At 37.2% G+C, this 20,340-nt stretch overlaps 1 long non-coding RNA gene across 1 annotated transcript in view; it reads right to left on the reverse strand.

Moving 5' to 3' along the window:
* Nucleotides 1–452: 452 nt before the first annotated feature.
* Nucleotides 453–20,340, reverse strand: part of LOC122226319 — a 30,503-nt gene continuing 10,615 nt past the window's right edge. The window contains exons 2-3 of the long non-coding RNA XR_006205586.1: nucleotides 2,648–2,845; nucleotides 453–1,145 (exon numbers count right to left, since the gene is read on the reverse strand). This is a non-coding gene — a long non-coding RNA (uncharacterized LOC122226319). The remainder of the gene's footprint in view (nucleotides 1,146–2,647; nucleotides 2,846–20,340) is intronic.

The raw sequence follows: 20,340 nt of genomic DNA on the forward strand, positions 1-20,340 counted from the left end.
ACAGCAGACATGTTTTAGTTCTTACTAGGTGGCAGACAGTGTGCTAAGCTCTAAACCTTTGATCACTCATTTATATCCCTAAGTCTTCTGAGGCCTTGGTAAGACTGTTAACTGCTTTTCATAACTGAAGAAACAGAAACACATTATGTACCCACGCTCACAAAATTAGCGGACTTCGGGAGGTTTGTAGGATTCAAGACCCCAGCTCCCATACTGCCTTATTAAATGTAACATTATTGAGGCATCTGGGTGGCTCAGTCGGTTAAGCCTATGACTGTGGCTCAGGTCATGATCTCATGGTTTGTGAGTTCGAGCCCCACTTTGGGCTCTGTGCTGACACCTGAGAGCCTGTAGCCTGTTTCAGATTCTGTGTCTCCCTCTCTCCCTCCCTCCTTCTCTCTCTCTCCCTCTCTCTCTGCCCTTCCCCTGCTTGTGCTCTCTCTCTTGCTCTCTCAAAAATAAATAAACATTAAAAAAAATAACGCTATTAACATCTATGTGTTCTGTCTAGCAAGTAGGAGATGAACATTTTGTGTTTTGCCTGAGAAGCAGGAGTAGGAGATGTAAATGAATCTTTAAGAATAGGTACAGATGTTTTGCTGCTTCCCCAGTATAAATAGCATCTGTATTATATTTTTTAAAACATATGAAATAAAAATTAAAATGATAGCCTATTTATTCTTGCTACTCACTTTTACAACGTTTTGTATTGTTTGAATTTGTACGCTACAATCTTAGCATGGTCTTTCGCATTAAAATTCAGGTATTATTAGTCATAGTGCTATCTTACATTTATGTGTCATTTTACAGTATATTAGGTATTTTCATTTAGATGCTGAATTTAATTTTCCCCAAATACCACCTAAAACAGGAATGGTGATCTCCATTGTAAAGATGTGAAGGTGAGAATTCGGCTCTCAAGCGTAGAGTGGATGGCTAGGTCAGGAGAGGGCAGGGCTGGCCTCCACATCTTCTGACCCCAAGAGCACCCACCGGCAGCGTTATCATAGAGCCTTTCACGTACCTGCCCCCAAATCCCAGGATTATCTGCTCCTGTGATAGGTGTCTTTATCAACAGGACCTGAGTGCTGTTCAACATACACTGAAATTCTTTGCTGCGTTGTGTTCTCTTTTGTTTCATCTATCTGTAAAATTTAAGTGAAATTCATTAGACGTGATTTGTTTTATGGAAAAGAGAAAAACTAAAGTGTTTTATTTTTTATTTAAAAAGTTTACCTGTCAAGTTATACACATACACATATTTACGTTATATATACTTTATATGTAAGCGTTAGTAATTATTTTATGACTGCAAAAGAAGTGTGATGGATAGCGTTTTCCTTAGAGCTCAGTAGTATCATGATTTCTAGTAAAAAAAATGGTCTCGGGGCATCTGGGTGGCTCAGTCAGTTGAGCGTCCAACTTCGGCTCAGGTCATGATCTCACAGTTAGTGAGTTTGAGTCCTGTGTTGAGCTCTGTGCTGACAGCTCAGAGACTCGAGTCTGCTTCGGATTCTGTGTCTCCCTCTCTCTCTGACCCTCTTCCACTGGTGCTTTCTCTCTCTCAAAATTAATAAACATTAAAAAAAATTTTAAAAACGGTCTTAAACTAAGCTTGGCCCTACTGGGAAAAACAACACAAAATGTTTAAATATATGGTAAAACAATTAAAATGGCATTTTTGTGATAGGTCATATTATCAAGGCACAAATGGTGACATTTTTTAATGTCATAATTATTGTCTTTAATTTTCTGAAAGTCTAGTTTTGAAAAGCTTTCTTTTTTATCTTGCTCTGTTTATACCAAAAAATTAAAAATTTCTTCAGTATAACATTAGCACAAGAAATTAGTGACAACAGCGTAGCCTGCCTGAACTCAACACCTCTAAAGGTCTACATTGAAGACCTTAGAGGGTGCAATGAAATTCTACCAGCATATACCAAAGGGCAGTGCAAATAAACTCAGAACAGACTTCTTCAAGGTTGTTTTTTTTCTTATTTGAATAGCCCAAAGTATAATGTGATTTAGATTTCCCATCAAGTTTTGATTCATTTCTGTAGTGTATTATATTGCTATGCTACCACATTGCCTCCCATTGTGGCTAGGAAGATGGGATTTTTACGAGCAGGCAGAAATAGAATAAAGAAACAATTCAATATTTTTTCCATTCATGCATCCCTAGATGTAAACTGACAAGGTCAGCCAGGAGTTGTATCAGTAGTTACAATTGGTTATCTAAAATCAAAATTACAGGACACGATGTTCTTAAGTCCCAGTTGAAAGCTCAAATGTTGCAATCGATGTTTGTTTCATTTTGCAAAATACTGCAGTTCCTTTTTAACAGTTTTGATCTTTATAAAGAAATTTCACTAGAGACCTAGACAACAGCATGTTGTTGGCCTCCTTCCTCAATGGAGCCGTAAACTTTATTATGTATCAAACTGTCCACAACTGTGGAAAGCCTTTGCTCTTTGGGGAAGGAGAAAACCCAGATGCTGAGAAGACACACAGCATATAATGGCAGTGAACATGAGCTCAGAAGACCTGGGATGGGTCCTAGGCCTGCCACTTGCTAGCCTTGAAACAGGCTCTTCCCTCCCCCGCCCTCCCCCCCCCCCCGAAGTACAGTTAATGATGCCAAGCCTACCTAATTCCCAGAGATGATGGGGCCGTGAGGTTCTGTAAGCGATAGTTCTGTGAAGCTTTATGCCAATGTCAGATGGTATCTCCATCATTATTATTCTTTACACAGGACTGACAAATTAACAATTCTTTTTTTCTTGTTTCCTAATATCAGAGGGGATGGTTACTCAGTTGTAAAGCGAATGTTTCAGGAAGTGTAGATCTGGAAAAAACAGATAACAGCACATAAGTTTGGTCAGATCAGCGATGTTGTGATGGTATTTATGTACTTCCTCACTGTCTTTGTTTTTATCTCCAGCCCTTTGTAGTGCTTTAGATAGCAGAGGCTTTGAGAATGGATATCCCGATTACATTACTGAGGGCCAAGGTAAGCTTTATATACGATGGTGGCAATTAGTTGTTGGCCATGGCTGATTTCCTCATCATATCTCTCAGAAACTGTCAAGGGTATTTATGATTTTGCTGATCATCAGATATGGATACCCAAATGCCTTGTGGTGGTCTGATTCTATTGCTATCATTATTAACACAAAATGTTAACATAACTCTTTTTGAGTTAGAAAACATAAAAGCCAACCTCACTGAGGGCTGGTAGTGGTGGTGGAATAAACTAGTAACAAGAGGCATCTAATTTTGCTGTTTTTTGCTCTTAAAACTCACTTGGTATCATAGTTAAGAACACACTTGGTCTATATTTCTTATCTCCACACATGGATCAAGACCTCTTGCATTCTTTTCCTTTTTCTTTTCTTTTTTTTTTTAAGATTGACATATTTTTCGAGTACATAATGCATTCAAATGATTCGAAAATCATAAAGTATACAATACACAGGAAAAGTCATGCTTGGTTTCCTGCCTACATGCTTAATTCACACACATCCTTCCCCGCCATGGACATGAACAAGGTAACCCAGGTATAAGTTTCTTGTGTACATTAACAGAAATAATTTTTTATGCTTATAACCCCATGCAAATATATAAATATACATTGTTTTTCTTAAACACACAGTGTCTTAATACACAGAGTTTGGCACCCTTATTTTTACTTAATAACACATGCTTACTTTTTGAGGTAGTTCTCACTGCTGTGATTATGTGTATGAAATTATCCCTTTGAAGGGCTAGACCTCAGGATATACTTCTATAATTTTTTATAGTTTTCCTCAGTGAATTTGGGAAAAGCAAAGTAACTGGTTCTTCCAGAAGCTGAGCAAAAAACTGAAAAGAGACATTATCTTGATGTTTTAAGGATGGTGTTTATATCCTTTGGTTATGGTATATGGTGTTTGAATCTCTTGGACATCCATTAAGTGTCTTTCCTATTTTCTAAAGAAAATGATATGTATGAATATGTTTATATCTCCTCCAACTCAACACAATGTAGGTGTAGTAATCTGATGTTCAAAAAAAAAAAAAAATCACAAAGATCTAATCAAATTTGCCTATAAGCTATATCTAAGAAAAGTCCGGGGCAAAGTTGATGTTCATCATAGAGCTTGAATACCTAGGCATAGCCTGCTTAGAACAGAACCTTCTCTGTTCTAAGTATGTGTTCTGTGAAGAGAAATCATAAGGTTTCTCTATGCTGGTCCTAATGTACCCAGCACATTAGCACATGTTTTCAGCAGAGTTTCGCATAGTTTCCTTTCACTAAGTACACAGTTTATAAAATTCAGAATTTTTAATCCTAACATTAAAGGTATATTATAATTAAATTATTTAATATTTTTGAAATACTTAATCTGCTAGAAAAATCACATATTGGTCCTGAATACTGTTTCAGATGGTTTTTAGTTATGTAAATTATTTCTCTCCTGACTGTGTAATTACATGATGGACTGGTTTCTAGGGTATCATATACTTAATGTGAGTTTCTAAAAATGCTTTAATCATATAATTGCTAGTTTATCAAGTAGAAAATATAGGTTTGAGAACACTATCATTATGTCATTATTCTCTACAAAAGACTGTGAAACACACTGAAGAGGCCATTATGAGGCAAATAACAGTTTTCTGTCGTGTCTAAATTTGCAAGGATTAAAAAAAAAACCAAAACTGCAAGGAAATGTCTAAAGGTAAAGAGTTTAAAATCTACCAGGCAATTTATCTTGGGTCTCTCTCTGTGGAAAATCAGTGCAGACAAAGGAAGTGAATTGGTAATACTTAGGTCAGGAAAGCTAGTAGATTATCTAATGCCAGGAGTGACGCTAATATTTAATAATTGATTCATTAAATTCCATGTAGAAAGTCTAAAGGAAATTAAACCTGAGATTTAGCGTTTGCGTTAGAATCTAGCTGCACTCTTCTTGTGCTTGTTTTATGAAGTGTACCATGTTCAAGTGGGATTGCAATAGATAATGATTTATATTCATAGGGTTTATACCCAGGAGGAAACCAGACTTGTAATCTGGAATGGCTAAGTGGTTAAATTCAAATCTAATTTTATAGAACTCAAAGATTAAAAAAAAAATTCTTTTTTGACTCAGGAGGCGTCATGGGTCAGAAAATGTATTTTCAGCAAAGTCTAGTAAAGTCCAAAGTAAAATACTCCATTGGTGGGTTTAGTATGAGAAGGCAAGACCCTTAAAAATTCTCTCTCTTTCTGTCGATGTATATTTGTTACATACACACGCAAATATACACACAGACACATACATATACACATTTCCTTGCTCTCCCACTTAAAATGGTGACAGCTAGGGCTCTGAGTAAGAGGAAAACCAAAGCCAGGATGTTAGCTTTATAAGTAAAAGGGGAAGGTTGAAGTGATGCTGTAACCTGAAAATCAGATGGTTATTCTGTTAGTGTCGATTCTGCTGTTGAATCTGCTTCATGACTAATACAACCAGTTGATTTGTATTTTCATGCAATAAAAGCATTTTTTCTCCCACAATCATGTTTGTGTGTGTGTGTGTGTGTGTGTGTGTGTGTGTGTGTGTGTGTGTGAGGGGTGGGGCACAAGTGAGCGAGGGGCAGAAAGAGAGAGAGAGAGAGAGAGAGAGAGAGAGAGAGAGAGAGAAGTGGGGCTCATGTTTTATCCCAAGCGGAGCTCCAGATCAGGAACCATGAGATCATGATCTTGGCCACAGGCGGATGCTTAACTGACTGAGCCATTCAGGTGCCCTACAGTCATGGTTTTAAAAAGATTGTTAAATCACGGTTACATTTTGCTGTTTAATCTTTTGCTTTCCCTTCATCTGTTAAACAGCAACAAAAACTAATATTTTTTTAAATGATGAGTTTTAAAAGATCATAGGTTGCTGAACTGATTGAAAACTGATTCATAGCTAATCATTCTGGTCTTTCAAGGAAACCTGAAACTTGACTAGGTCTTTTGGTGATTTTATGCTTATGCCACTAGCTAGCATGGAGCAGCCCTGGAGTCAGAATGTGTTGACCCAGAATGAGTCAGAATGTGTGGGTTTGAATCCTGGCCCTGCCACTTACATCTCCGTGACTGACCAACTTTCGTGGCCTCTCTGTACTTCTGTTTCCCTTTTTGTAGAACTGAGATGGTAATAATAAGTACTTCATAGAAGATTAAAGGCCATTCTCTGTGCCGCCCTTTTAACTCAGTGTGGGGCATGTGGTCCACAATGAGTGAATGTTAGCTCTTGGTTTTCCTCCTGATAACCCCTCCTGTTCTCCAGGTTTGTGGCTCTCTCCCCCCTGTACCTTCTTCACATGTCTATGATTACCTTTTTCAACACAATAGTCAATACTCAAGATAGAATCAGAATTTGTTTAAAAAGTGTCTCTGCCACTTAATAGCTAGCTGGGCAATCTTAAGAAAGTTTCCTTAAGTTTTGAGCCTAATTTTTCTCATTTGTAGGACTCTCTTTTCTTGAGTGGATCAAATGACATTTTAAATGTGAAAATACATTAAAACTTGCAAATTAGTAGAGATTATGGTTAGAAATGTGAGCTATAGAAAGACAGAGATACTGTCTTTGTTTATTTCTTTTTTGGAACAGAAGTAATTTTCCTATTTGAACAGATCTTTATTTTGGAAAACTGGAAAATCCAGAAAATCGAGAAGAAGAAAAAAAGCCTATATTTCGTCCACTTAAAGAGAGATACTATTAACATCTTGATGTAATCATTTAAGTTTTACTGGAAATACATTTTGATATCCATTATGTCTTACTTTAATGTTTGCGTATTGCTAGTGTACCAACAAGCCATGTTTCTTTAAGTCACTGTTGTCAATTTCTTTGTAGAGTAAATAGACTTACTCTATATGTAGAAGGCAAAGTTTTTCCTGGTTTATTTGTATGTTTTGTGTGTCTTGTAGCATAACATATGCACAGTCTTTACTTTGCACTTTGGGAGGTGAAAAGTTTTAGACGCTAAAAACTGTCACAAGAAGTCATTTTTAGCTTTACTTTAATCATAAAATCAAGTACCTTTTTACTCTGCTGCATTATAAACAATCAAAATGTTCTGCCCATAGGTATATTTGTTGGTATGTCCTAATTGCAGCAAAATTTGTTATGAAAATTTGAGGTGGAGGAAAGGAAGTTGACGAAACCCTCAGCTTCAAGAATGCAGAAATTTGAGGGGCGCCTGGGTGGCGCAGTCGGTTAAGCGTCCGACTTCAGCCAGGTCACGATCTCGCGGTCCGTGAGTTCGAGCCCCGCGTCAGGCTCTGGGCTGATGGCTCGGAGCCTGGAGCCTGTTTCCGATTCTGTGTCTCCCTCTCTCTCTGCCCCTCCCCCGTTCATGCTCTGTCTCTCTCTCTCTGTCCCAAAAATAAATAAAAAATGTTGAAAAAAAAATTAAAAAAAAAAAAAAAGAATGCAGAAATTTGAAACACCCATGGACTAGCATAATCTGAAACCAATAATCAGTAAAGCTACTGTATAGACCGATATTAATTTTGAATCTACAGATGGTCAAAATGGGTGCAGATGCACATACTTTGAAATAATTTAAGTTGGTTAAATCATAGTTTGTTATCAAAATGTCATAGCATGTACAACTAGTTAAGGATAATTAAAAAAAACACATAAGTTGTAGTATAATTTTTGCCAACCACTTCACTCCATTACCAAGTAACCAAAATACTGTATGAGAACATAGAGAGAAAAAAATAAGAAAAAACCCAGACAATGTTTGATAAGGTACCAAAAAAAAAAAAAAAAAAAAAAAAAAACCTTCAAAGAAGCAGGATTATAGACATGAAAAAAAAAAAAAAACAAAAAAAAACCGCAAAAAACCCTATACAGTTAAAAGAGGTCCTCAGTTAAAAAGAAGGCTGGAAGACCAGATTTGAGGCAGCAACGTCCATAGACATGCATATCAGTGAAGTTTGTCAGAACTTAATTTGGGTGGTCACATGAGCTTACTGTGAATACACTTAATGTTTTCATTTGTGAAATATCAGTTGCTATGTGCTGGAACATCCGCTAGGAACTTGAGATGTAAAAACAAAAGACAAAGTTTTTGCCCTCCAGCTAACAGTGTAATGATGAAGACAGGTACATAGATAATTAAAACGTAACGGGGCAAAAGCAGTGATGGTGTTGGGTGCAGGTTATTATGACATCCAAGGGAAAGTCAGTGTAGCCAACCCGAGGTAGGGGAGGGGATGACAGTTTCAGGGAAGGATTCCTGGGAGGTGACATGGAATTGTGCGACTGTGGGGGCAATAGGCAGAGTGGAGGGTGAGAGAGGTATAAACCAAGCCCTGGAAGTGACGACTGCAGACTGCTTGCTTGTGTTAGTGCTGTGCTGGGGATGCAAAATCTCTGAGATGGGAAGACCGGACAGGTCGGCCGGGAGTAGACACTGTGCAGGAGCACGGTGGCTATGTGAAGATGCTGGGACTTTTTCTGGAGGGGGAGGGGAAAGTCATTTTAGAGTTTTAAACCTGCAACTTACATTTTTAAATTTGTATTTATTTATTTATTTATTTTGAGAGAGAATGAGTGAGTGGGAGAGGGGCAGAGAGAGAATCCCAAGCAGGCTCCACACTGTCCACGTAGAGCCTGGGGTGGGGGTGGGGGGGCTTGAACCCACCAACTGTGAAATCATGACCTGAGCTGAAGTCAAGAGTTGGATGTTCAATGGACTGAGCCACCCAGGCGCCCCCAAACCTGCACCTTATGTCTTAGAGAGGTTATCCTGCTATCTCTATAGAGGGTGGAATTGAGGGACATGATACATGAAACGGAGAGAATGCTTATTTTCTAGGGCAATCTAGAATCTCCTCATGGAAAATCTTCAGAAAATTAAGAGCAGAGTCTAAAACTAGTCCTTTTTGTATGATAATTTTTTCCTTCCCTGTAGATAGAGAAACTTATGGGGGGCAGGGCAGGGAGAGGGGAAAAGAGTAGTAGGGAAGTAATGAGGCTTTGCTCCCAGCCTTCACCTGCAATCAAGGAAAAATGGACACTGTGCTCCTTGGGGGCCACAGAGGTGAAAACAATTACAGCTGGAGCTTTTTTAGAGGCAAAATTTGGTTTGGGTAACTTATTTAGAGGTCACTAATTTAATTGATATGGTAATCCAGTCTTTACTTTTTATCATTTATGTTTCCAGTATCTATAGTGAAGAGCTAGAAAGGATAAATGTACAGAGTGGTAAGATTAAGGTAGAAGAGTGTAAGATAATAAACACCTTTTTTTTTCACTGCCCAAAAAGAATCGTAAACTATCCAATGCAAAAAAAAAAAAAAAAAAAAAAAGTAGTTGCATAAGAGCAAGTATGAATCCTGTTCCTAACAGTTCTCTTCATTATAAACAAACCAATTTATGCAGAGCCCTCACTTACATGAGATAAACATATAAAATTCTATATCTTTCTCATTACCCATTTCAATGGTCATGACAAAGTCTCCTCCTCTCTCCTCCCTTCTCCCCATCATTCCTCTGGTTTTGTGCGGGCACAGACAGCCTCCACATACATCAGTGGTTGGGAACTGGCTTTAAAAAAACCAAGAACTGACTAATGATGAACAGTTATTTTACCACATAGATAAAGCACTGCCACTAGTGTCCATTGCAGATTAGTGGCGGTGATGTTGTTTTATTGAGTATTGGAGTAAAGAAGGCAGAGGGAAATGTTCAAGTTTATATATGATACAGTCTCTTCTGGCCGGTAAAATCTGAGAGGAGAAAAAACCGCAGGCTCTGAGAGTGAGCAGAAAATGGCCACTAACTTTGATACAGACAAGGGTAAGTCTGTCTTGACGGAGAATAATTAGAACTTTATTTCAGATCTAATGGACAACTTATAGATGATTTTTTTTTTTCAAAAAAATTGGCTCAACGTTCTTTCATGACCAAAAAGGAAATCCTGGAAGTTAGTAGAAAACCTCTTTGAGGTCAACCAAAATACTTTTATGAAGTTATTTTAAAAATGGAGTTTCAAAAACTACATGATAAGCTATATTTTGGAGGTTTTGCATCAGGAAAGCCAGTGAATTGCAGAGAATGAGGGGTCACTTCTTACAGCTCCAAGCAAGAAGCTGGAAGACATATAAAGAAATTAGTAAAGATTGGAAAGGTCTAAATATTGGTGTTTCAAATTGAAACTATACATATATTGCTTAAATGTTTAGGTAAATTTATAATGATACATTGTGGTTAGATTATTTAAGGAATCCAGGACAACAAAACCTTCCTGTATAATGGATACAGACTTATAGTTTAGGAGTCAGAATGAATTGTATTAGAGTTTGAGCAAGTGACTTAAACTGAATTAGAATCTTCTTTTTTTTTTTTTTTGTAAAGTGAAAATAATGAATAGTGCCCTTCTCATAGGGTGAAGATTTAATAAAATATGTAAAGCTGAGGTCAGTGGCTTGTACTTAACATTTAAGTATAAGCTTAGCACATAGTAGGTACTTTATAGAATTGTAGCGGCCGTTGTTACTTCATTATTCTTATGTAATGTACCCCTGTGCAAAGGTGAGACAGGCACCTGAGCTAAATGGGCCACAGGTCAGGTTCAATAAACCATTTCTTAGGTATGCTCTTAAATGAGTCAGGGCAGACTAACAAATGTAATGAATTACTCCCAAATCTGAGTGGTTTAAGACAGCAAAGGTGGATTACTCAAGTTAGAGCAGAGTGTGGATGGCATGGTCTGGGAGTAGAAGCAGCTCTATTTTATGTAGTTATTTAAGGACATAATTCCTTTTGTCTAATGGCTCTACCATCCCCAAGGGCTTTGGAGTCCCCTTCTGGGACCTTGGCGTTGAAACAGCTGGTAAGGGAAGAAAGAAAAATGGAAAGTGTTGTGGGCCAGCCCCAGAGGCTCTGTACATTACTTCTGCCCATGGTTCATCACCTGGAACTTTAAATACATTGCCTACTGTAACTGAATTGGAGGCTGGGAAAGGTGGTCTGGCTGTGGGCCCAGAAGGGGGAGAAAATATCTGTCACAGGTTTCTTCCTGAGCTTTTGTTTACATGTCAACCAGGATAGAAAGTGGAAAGAAGAAATTGCTACAGTGTATTATGACATGCTCAAAATATGAAGCAAAGGGTTAACTGATTATATTAAGTGATAAAAATCCTAATCACTAACCTTGCATTCAATTAGAATAACATTGAATAAACTTCTCAGTTTATAAAATACAGTCATATCCTTTAGGGGGGTAAGGTGCCATAATGAAAAGAACACGGTCTTTGAGATAACACAGGCTTGGATTTAATTTGTGGCTCCCACACCTACCACCTGTGTGAGCTGAGGCTGATTAGTTACCTCTTTATGCTTTTAGTTCTCATCAGAAAAATGAAACGAATAATCCTTTCCTTGAGAATTATGAGGGTTAAATGAATTATAATTTTAAAGCATCTACCTTAGTACCTACTCTGTTTTTAAAAAAAATAGTGATTATCATTCAACTGACTTACTCAATGCTTTTAAGATTTTAATAGCCCAAGAAACTTAGACTCAGGCAAAATAAATGATTTGTTCGAGTTTAGTCAAAACTAAACTGACTTTTTCTGATTCCAAATCCCATGATCTTTATTTCACAAAGAACACATATCATAAATATTTTAATTAACATGGAATAAAAGAATGTCAAGGCAAACACCTAAAATCTATATGGAAATGTGTCTAACTGTGGCTTACTTTAAAAATTAAGGCAAATCTAAACTGAAGAAAAGAAAGCATTAAAAAATTTCAGGTATTTACCCATCTTTTAAAATTCTATGTCCCACAATCCTTCCAGATGACAAGTTAATTTGTGTCTTCCCACTCAGACACACTTTCTACCTCTTGGGAATGAAATGCATAGTGAGATTCTTTGTGGTTCAACTGTAAGTCAAAGAGAGCCGATTTCTAGGAGTATCAAAACTGCCCAGCTGGAAACTCCAAGCTATCCTTAGTCAGTAACTCAGCGTAGATGTCTTTATAGATGTCTTATAGCCTTTCAAAGACAACTATTAGTATCATTATGGAAATTACATTATTTCTGACCAGGCAGTATCTTTAAGGCCCCATGATTCTTAGTCTGGTTGGTGAGAGGTTTTTTTTTGTTTTGTTTTTTGTTTTTTTTTTTAGGCATCACAGCTGTAAACATGCACTTAATTTATTCTACACCCTGTTTTACACTTTTTTTTTCGTGCAAGCGTTTTAAGTTATATTCACACCTATTCGTAAACTAATGCCTGCATAACTTCTCAGGCTTGCCCTTGTAGTTACTTTGTATACATTTTTCTCACCCACTTCTAACATGGCTTCACACTTTTTTTTTTCTTAAATACTAGAGCTCATTAGTTTTAGCTCCTTTATATGCTGCCCATATCACTTCTTTTATGTGCAGTGAAATAGCCTGCTCTACCAAAAAGCAAAGTAGAAAATATTTCTGTTTGAAATCATTGCTGTATATACCATACTATTAAGAAATGGTAAAGATAAGATAAAGAGCTTATTTTTGGCAAGTTAAGATCTCAGCGCAAAAAAAACCCACAAAAAAACAAAAAAACAAAAAAACAAAAAACAAAAAAAAAAAAAAAACAAAAGCAAAAACAAAACCAAGCACCAGCTTATCCAATAAAAGTTTCAAATTGTCAGTTTTACGTTTTAAATCTGCTTTGCTGTCACAGAAAATGGAGACATATATGTGGATATCCACGCTGGTGCATGCGTATAAAAAAACCAAATGATCATTTAAAGCTGATCTTGGTCCTTTGAAATTTTGTTCTTGAGTAAAAAATAGCCTTCAGTCTCCTTTATTTGAATATTATGTTTCATTAGACTATGTACTTTTATCTGGCAGAAACAAGTTTATCCAGCCCAAAAATACTGATGTAGATTGAAAATGAGTTAAAGGGACCACAAAGGAAATGTATGCTGTTATTTCTAAACCAAATGCCTAAAATATGAGTGTTAGGGCCATTTATTAAATCTTTATCTTTACCACACAAGCACAGGAAAATTCAAGCTGTGTTTATTATGCATCTAGGGTTACTTTAAAAGTACTTAACCAATATAGCACAGGAAACAACTAATCATGGCAGACACATGTTCATTTGCCATATACTCTTCTGGTGGATACTGTTAGATTTTTGTCAACATAAAGAAAAACAGCAACACGTTTGCCAGCAGGTTATTTTCTTTCTACGTCACCAAACCATAGCTTCACATGATCTTCAGTAGAATGACTAGTTTTACAAATAAAGTCTTGTTCATTGTAATGAATACAAGCTGCTTTAACAAAAACTATTGCCACATCCACTCCTGGCTGAAATAGTCATAATTCTTTTAAAGTGGCATATTTTATGGGGCTATTATTGGACTGGCTTGTGTGAAGAGGCAATCATAATTTGAGAGCTATAAAGGTCTGGAACAGGGATGTTTTCAAAGTATGAGATAGGACTAAAATGTACTGACTCCTGTTCAGTTATATCTGCAGAACACCTTGGTTCTCATGACTTTATACTTATAGATTACAAATTTTTTGGAACCCTGATGCTATAATCACATACGTATTGCATATATAATGTATGTATTGAATTACATATATTATTTTTTAAATGATTTTTTAAAGTTTATTTTGAGAGAGAGAGAGAGAGAGTGAGTGAGCACGAGTAGGGTGGGGGCAGAGAGAGAGAGAGAATCCCAAACAGGCTCCAAGCATCTGATGCAGGGCTCGAACCCACGAACCGTGAGATCATGACCTGAGCTGAAACAAAGAGTCAGATGCTTAACCAACTGAGCCACCCAGGTGCCCCATGAATTAGATATATATACGTATTTTTTAAATTTTTAAAAAATCTTTATTTACCTTTGAGAGACAGAGCACAAGCAGGGGCAAACAGAGAGAGAGGGAGACATAGAATCTGAAGCAGGCTCCAGGCTCTGAGCTGTCAGCGCAGAGCCTGATGTGGGGCTTGAACTCACGAACAGTGAGATCATGATCTGAGCCGAAGTCAGATGCCCAACCGACTGAGCCACCCAGGCGCCCCGAATTAGGTATATTTTATATGATTTTCTAATACATATTCATATTATTTACACTATAACATACATAATTATACATTATATGTTATTTAAGTATAATATATAAAATAACCATATACTTACAATGTATGATTATAATGTGTAATTATGTAAACATATATAGTTATGTAGTTTTGTGACATATATACACGTAATTCAAATATATTCTATTAAAAGAGAGATGATAGGAGAACAGTGTAGCATAAGTAATAGAATCTACTCCACTTGATGTTTCAGATCTTAGGTCTGCCCCTTACTCACTAACACAAGTTAAATATGCTTCGTTTTTTTCAACTTCAAATGGGAAAAATAATACCATCTTACAATTGTGAGTATGAGGTCAGGGAATGCATACAAAAACTTATTGGCATAGCTGGTATTGGGTAAGCATAAAATACATTGTCAGTAGAATAGAAAAGGAGAGAGGGGCATTCAGAGCAGCAAGACACAGCTTTACGAGTATTCATATATTCACTTGCATTGTCACAATTCCAGTAACCATGCTGAATTACTTTATAACGTATAACTTGACTTTCAAACACAGAGCGTGGATTTAAAAATTCTAAAATGAGAAAAAAATAATTTGGTGTTCTCACACAAGGAGAGAGTGGTTATTTCTTGAATAACTCAGGGCAAGTGAGACTTTGAAGAATGAAAATGACCAATGTGAGGGAAGATTTGCAAACACATCAATTGGAGTGTGTGGTTTGTGATGGCAGAATTCTTACAGAATACTTTGTGTGGTGGGAAAATGCTTATTTAAAATGACTCTTCAGTTTTCAAGAGTTCATATCAGGGTTAAGGCTAGTGAATGTAACATGAGAAGGTTGATGTTTAAAACCAAGCCACAAAGTCAAAGCTCCCTGAACAGTATTTGGCTGAGAACTTTGCAGTTAACAGTAGAATTTTCCACATGGCTTTCTCAATTCCCCCATCAGAACTCCCACCAGAAAGGCTAATATAGAGTCTCTGAAACGAGCATCATTGTGAAAAAATTTCTGCTTATTTGGCTTCTCAAACTTGGAAGTCTGTTAACATTTCTTGTTTGACAACCAGATGTTTAAGAAAGGAAAATAGTCTTCAGGAGTCTTAACCAATATTCTAAACATAAACAACACTCAATATTTTGTTTCATGAAAGATTAATATTCGTGCAAAGAGAAAACAAAAATCTCTCTGTATCAGGTTTCTCCAAGAAACATTTTAACTTGGTAGGTTTAAGAAACGGAAAGAAAAAAATGGATACAGCAATGTTTATATTGATGTTTATCATCTAGGACATCTGGAATATTTAGGATCATTTTATCTAAATATGCTCTGTTTACATGATTATTTTGTCAGAGAAATTCAAAACACTTTATATAAATTTAAGGATCTATGTTTACATCTGAGTGCCAAACAGTTTAATTGTTTTAATATTGCTGTAAACAACATTCTGATATCCTTTTGCATAAGGCTCTCAAAGTATTGATGTAATCCCAAACCCTTTCTTGGCCTACTCTTTAGGGGAGGTATTGTCGGCTTTCTTGTTGATGGCTGAGGGTCATGACACGTCTCACATTCATAAAGGCAATGATACAACCATGGAAGACATTGAAAAGATATAAAAAGGTATATCCCCAATCCCATAAAGTTTAAAAACATGTTGATATAATGGGTAAACCAGCAGGTAAACGTTATAATGCTGAGTGGAGGGTAGAGGGTGCTTTACGTGAACAGTTATAAATCTCGAGTTTTTGAAGCAAGTTAGGAAACACATTTTCTATAGGAATGAAAGAAGCAGGGATAAAACAGCAAATAATTCTGTACTTACACGGTTTTCATTGGCATGCGTCTCCCTGTATGTATATCTTGACTTCATTCTTGAAAGATATTTTCACTAGATATAGAATTCTAGGTTGACCAGTTATTTTCCCTTTCAACTCATGAGAGGTGTTTGTTGGTGTTTTAGCTCCCAGTGTTTCTGCTGAGATGTAGACATTCATTTTAATTGTTGTTCCCGTGCAAAATGAGGGTTTTATCTCCTAATCCATCCCCATTTTCCAGCAGTTGTAATTGTCCTAAACTTTGCCTGTGGTTTAGGTCATAAGACCATGGCTTTCTATCTGAGTTCTAGCCATCCCATATACGTGCCCTTCATAGCACCATCCTACATTTGGGTTTAAAAAACCCACAAACCTGGGTGTGTAAGTGGTTCAGTTGGTTGGGTGTCAGACTGTTGATATCAGCTTAGGTCATGATCTCATGGTTCATGAGTTCAAGATCCACATCAGCCTCTGCCCTGACAGCTCAGAGCCTACTTGGGATTCCCTCTCTCTGTTTCTCTCTCTCTGACCTTCCCCTGCTCATGTTCTCTCCCTCAAACATAAATAAACATAAAAAAAACCAAACAAACCCACAAACATTAAAAAAAATAGGAAGCACATTATGCCCTTTCCTTAGTTTAAGTGTTGAATCCTCTACAGTATCATCCTATTTTTTTTCAGTCTCCAGTGTCTTCAAGTAGTTTTATTTTACATTTTATGTAGAGTTTTGTAGTTTTACCTACAAAAGCGTTTGCCTGAGAGGAGCTTATTTGGCCATGACAGGAAATAGAATGTTCACAGTAAAATGCATCCTGTATTTCTCAGGCTATACTAGATAAAGGGTTAAAATACAATCATAACAGTTTTAAGAAAAAATTTTCAGCCACACCATTGCCTACTCAGAGAGAATTTTAGCCCCTGTCAGTTTTCTACTAAATTATTTAGAAGTCCTCAGTGGATGTTTCATTTATTCTCCATAAACAATGTCTCCCATTTTCTTTTCTCCTTCTCTGGCTTGCTATAACTTTTATCTTTTGTGAGAATTTTGGTCCAATATAAGCTAGGGGAAACAGTTCCCACAAGAGACTACCCTCAACTCCAGGACCAACTGCAAATTTAGGGGTTTCCCTCAGATTTGATAACTTACTAGAAAGGCACCAAGAACTCACTGAAAACTTATGGTACAGCTTATTATGGGGAATAGATACAGGTTAAAATCAGCCAAAGAAGCACATAGGGCAGAATCTAGAAGAAGCACCAAGCACAAAGCTTCCATTGTTCTTTCCCTCTGGAGTCAGGATGCTTTACTTGCTATCAGTGTGTGACCGGATACATAGAATATTGCAAACCAGGGAAGCCCACCTGAGCCATGGTGTTCAGAGTGTCTACTGCGGGCTCCACCATGAAGGCATGCCCATGTGGTTGATCTCAATCTCTAGTCTTTAGCCCATTTGGGTATGTATGACTCAAATCCTCCCCACCCCAGCCATAGGTTGCATTGTTGGTTGTTCAGACACAGTCACGTGGTCAGCCCCCACCCTAAATACCATTGGGTGCGGCCCTTTCCCACCTAAATCACTTCCTTAGACTATGCAGCATGACCTGATGTCCCAAGGTAACTAAAGTCATTCCTATCAGGAGAGACCACCTCCCAGAATTTGAGATTACCTACCAAAGGCCAACCCTTGTCTTCAGGCAAGGCCAAATCTTTACATGTTTGTGATTAATGTCAGCTAAAAACTTTAAGATAACTATTTATACCCATTAATCCCTCAAGGATATTCAGGGCACTGTGTTCTTGTCATTTCAGAGACAATTGGTACTGATGGAGTTGACACTCTGTCTTCTTGGTAACCTATGGAGATTTCTGAGAGGTAGTTCTCTTTGTTTTTTACTGATTATATTTTTTCTGATTATTACCTTATTATGTGAATTGATAGCCCCAACACAGAGGGCATTCCTAATAGTAGAAACTAGTCTTTTCTCTCTGCCACATTTTGCTTCCTCTGCTGGAGATGCTTTTCATACTTATTTTTGCCTGGATAACTCTTGATTCCCTTTCAAGATTCAGATCAGAGGTCACTTCCCATAGGAAAGCATCCTTGACTGCCTCAGTGTGGGGGAGAGCTGCCCCTAGTGCTGTCACAGCACATTCGCCTGGCCTCTAAACCCCACGAAACGTATGATGACATGACACACTGTAACCTGCCCAATATTCTAGACTGTGAAGTACTCAGGGCAGCAACGGGTCCTATTTACCTTTGCATGTCTGGCACCTTTCATGACACATGATGCAAAATAAGGGATCAACAAATGATTATTGAACGAATGCTATTTTAGAAACTTCGGTTCCTCTGAAACTGACCTACCATTCTTAAACAAAACACGCATAGCTCTACTATCTTTTCTCTTTGATTGTTTAATGAGAAGATTCTTAGTCCCTGAGGCTAGGATGTAGGGTTCTAACAGTTCCCTAATATGTCCACTCAGGCTTGAATCCTGGAGTAAGCAGAGTTGAATCTCAGTCTGCAACATGTTCATTGACAAGAATTTATGCCACCATCGTACATTATAAAATAAACAACTGCATCTGGGTCTTTGAAGAGAAACTTCATTGTCCTCTCAGAAGTAATAGGCCTGCTTCTAGTTCAAAGGTTGCAGAGGAGGGTCTCAAAATTTAGTGCTTTACATCTTATGATGGTATGATGGTCAAAATTATGATGTGAACATCCATGTGTAAATTATGTTTGTTTATTTGTAGGCAAATGAAGAAATATAGAATAATCATATTATACAGTTATCTTGGAATTCTTTATTATTTATTTTGTTTCAAGTTCTGTGCCATTTTTAATTTTTAAAGTTTTTGCTTAAATTCCAGTTAGTTAACACACACTAAAATATGAGTTTCAGGTGTACGGTGTAGTGATTCAACACTTCCATAACCCTGTGCTCATCACAAGTAATCCTTATTATCCATCACCTATTTAACCCATTTCTGCACCTACCTCCCTTCTGGTAACTGTCAGTTTGTTCTCTATAGTTAAGAGTCTTTTCTTGGTTTCTCTCTCTCTCTTTCTCTTTTGTTCCCCTTTGCTCATTTGTTTTGTTTCTTAATCTCCACATATGAGTGAAACCATATGACATTTGTCTTTCTCTGACTGACTTATTTCACTTAGCATAATAATACTCTAGCTCCATCCATGTTGTTGCAAATGGCAAGATTTCATTCTTTTTTTTTAATGTTTATTTATTTTTAAGAGAGAGAGAGACAGAACGTGAGTGGGCGAGGGGCAGAGAGAGAGAGGGAGACAGAGAATCTGAAGCAGTCTCCAGGCTCTGAGCCGTCAGCACAGAGCCTGACACGAGGTCTGAACTCATGAACCATGAGATCATGACCTGAGCAGAAGTCGGACACTGAATCGACTGAGCCACCCAGGCATCCCAGATTTCATTCTTTTTTTTATGGCTGAATAATATTCTCTTGTATGTATATAACACACCTACTTTATCCTTTCATCAATTGGTGGACACTTGGGCTGTGTCCGTAATTTGGCTGCTGTAGATAATGCTAGGATAAACATCATGGTACATGTATCCCTTTGAATTAGTGTTTTTGTATTCTTTGGGTAATACGTAGTAGTGAAATTGCTGGATCATAGGGTAGTTCTATTTTTAACTTTTTGATGAACCTCCATACTATATTCCCGGAGTGGCTACCCCAGTTTGCAATTTCACCAACAATGCAAAAGCGTTCTCCTTTTTCCACATCCTTGCCACACCTGCTGTTTCTTGTGTTGTTGATTTTCACCATTCTGACAGGTGTGAGGTGATATCTCATTGTAGTATTGATGTGCATTTCCATGACTGTAAGTGATATTGAGTATCTTTTCATGTGTTTGTTTGCCATTTGTATGTCTTCTTTGGAAAAATGTCTATTTATGACTTCTGCCCATTTTTAAATTGGATTATTTGTTTTTGGGGTGTTGTTTTATAAGCTCTTTATATGTTTTGGATACTAACCCTTTATCAGATCATTTACAAATGTCTTCTCTCATTCCATTGGGTATGTTTTAGTTTTGTTGGTTGTTTCCTTCACTGTGTAAAAGCTTTATTCTTTTGATGTAGTTTCAATAATTAATTTTTGTTTCCCTTGTCTCAGGATACATATCCAGAAAGAAGTTGCTACAGCCAATGTCAAAAAAGTTACTGCCTGGTCTCTCTTCTAGGATTTTCATGGTTTCATGTGTCACATTTAAGTGATTAATCCATTTTGAATTTATTTTTGTGTATGGTGTAGGAAAGTGGTTCAGTTTCATTATTTTCCATGTTGCTGTCCAGTTTTCCCAGCACTATTTGTTGAAAAGACTCTCTTTTTCCCATTGGATATTCTTCCCTGCTTTGTCAAAGATTAATTGGCCACATAATTAGAGATTC

This window comes from Panthera leo, chromosome C1, assembly GCF_018350215.1.
Source record: "Panthera leo isolate Ple1 chromosome C1, P.leo_Ple1_pat1.1, whole genome shotgun sequence".
Classification (NCBI taxonomy): Eukaryota; Metazoa; Chordata; class Mammalia; order Carnivora; family Felidae; genus Panthera; species Panthera leo.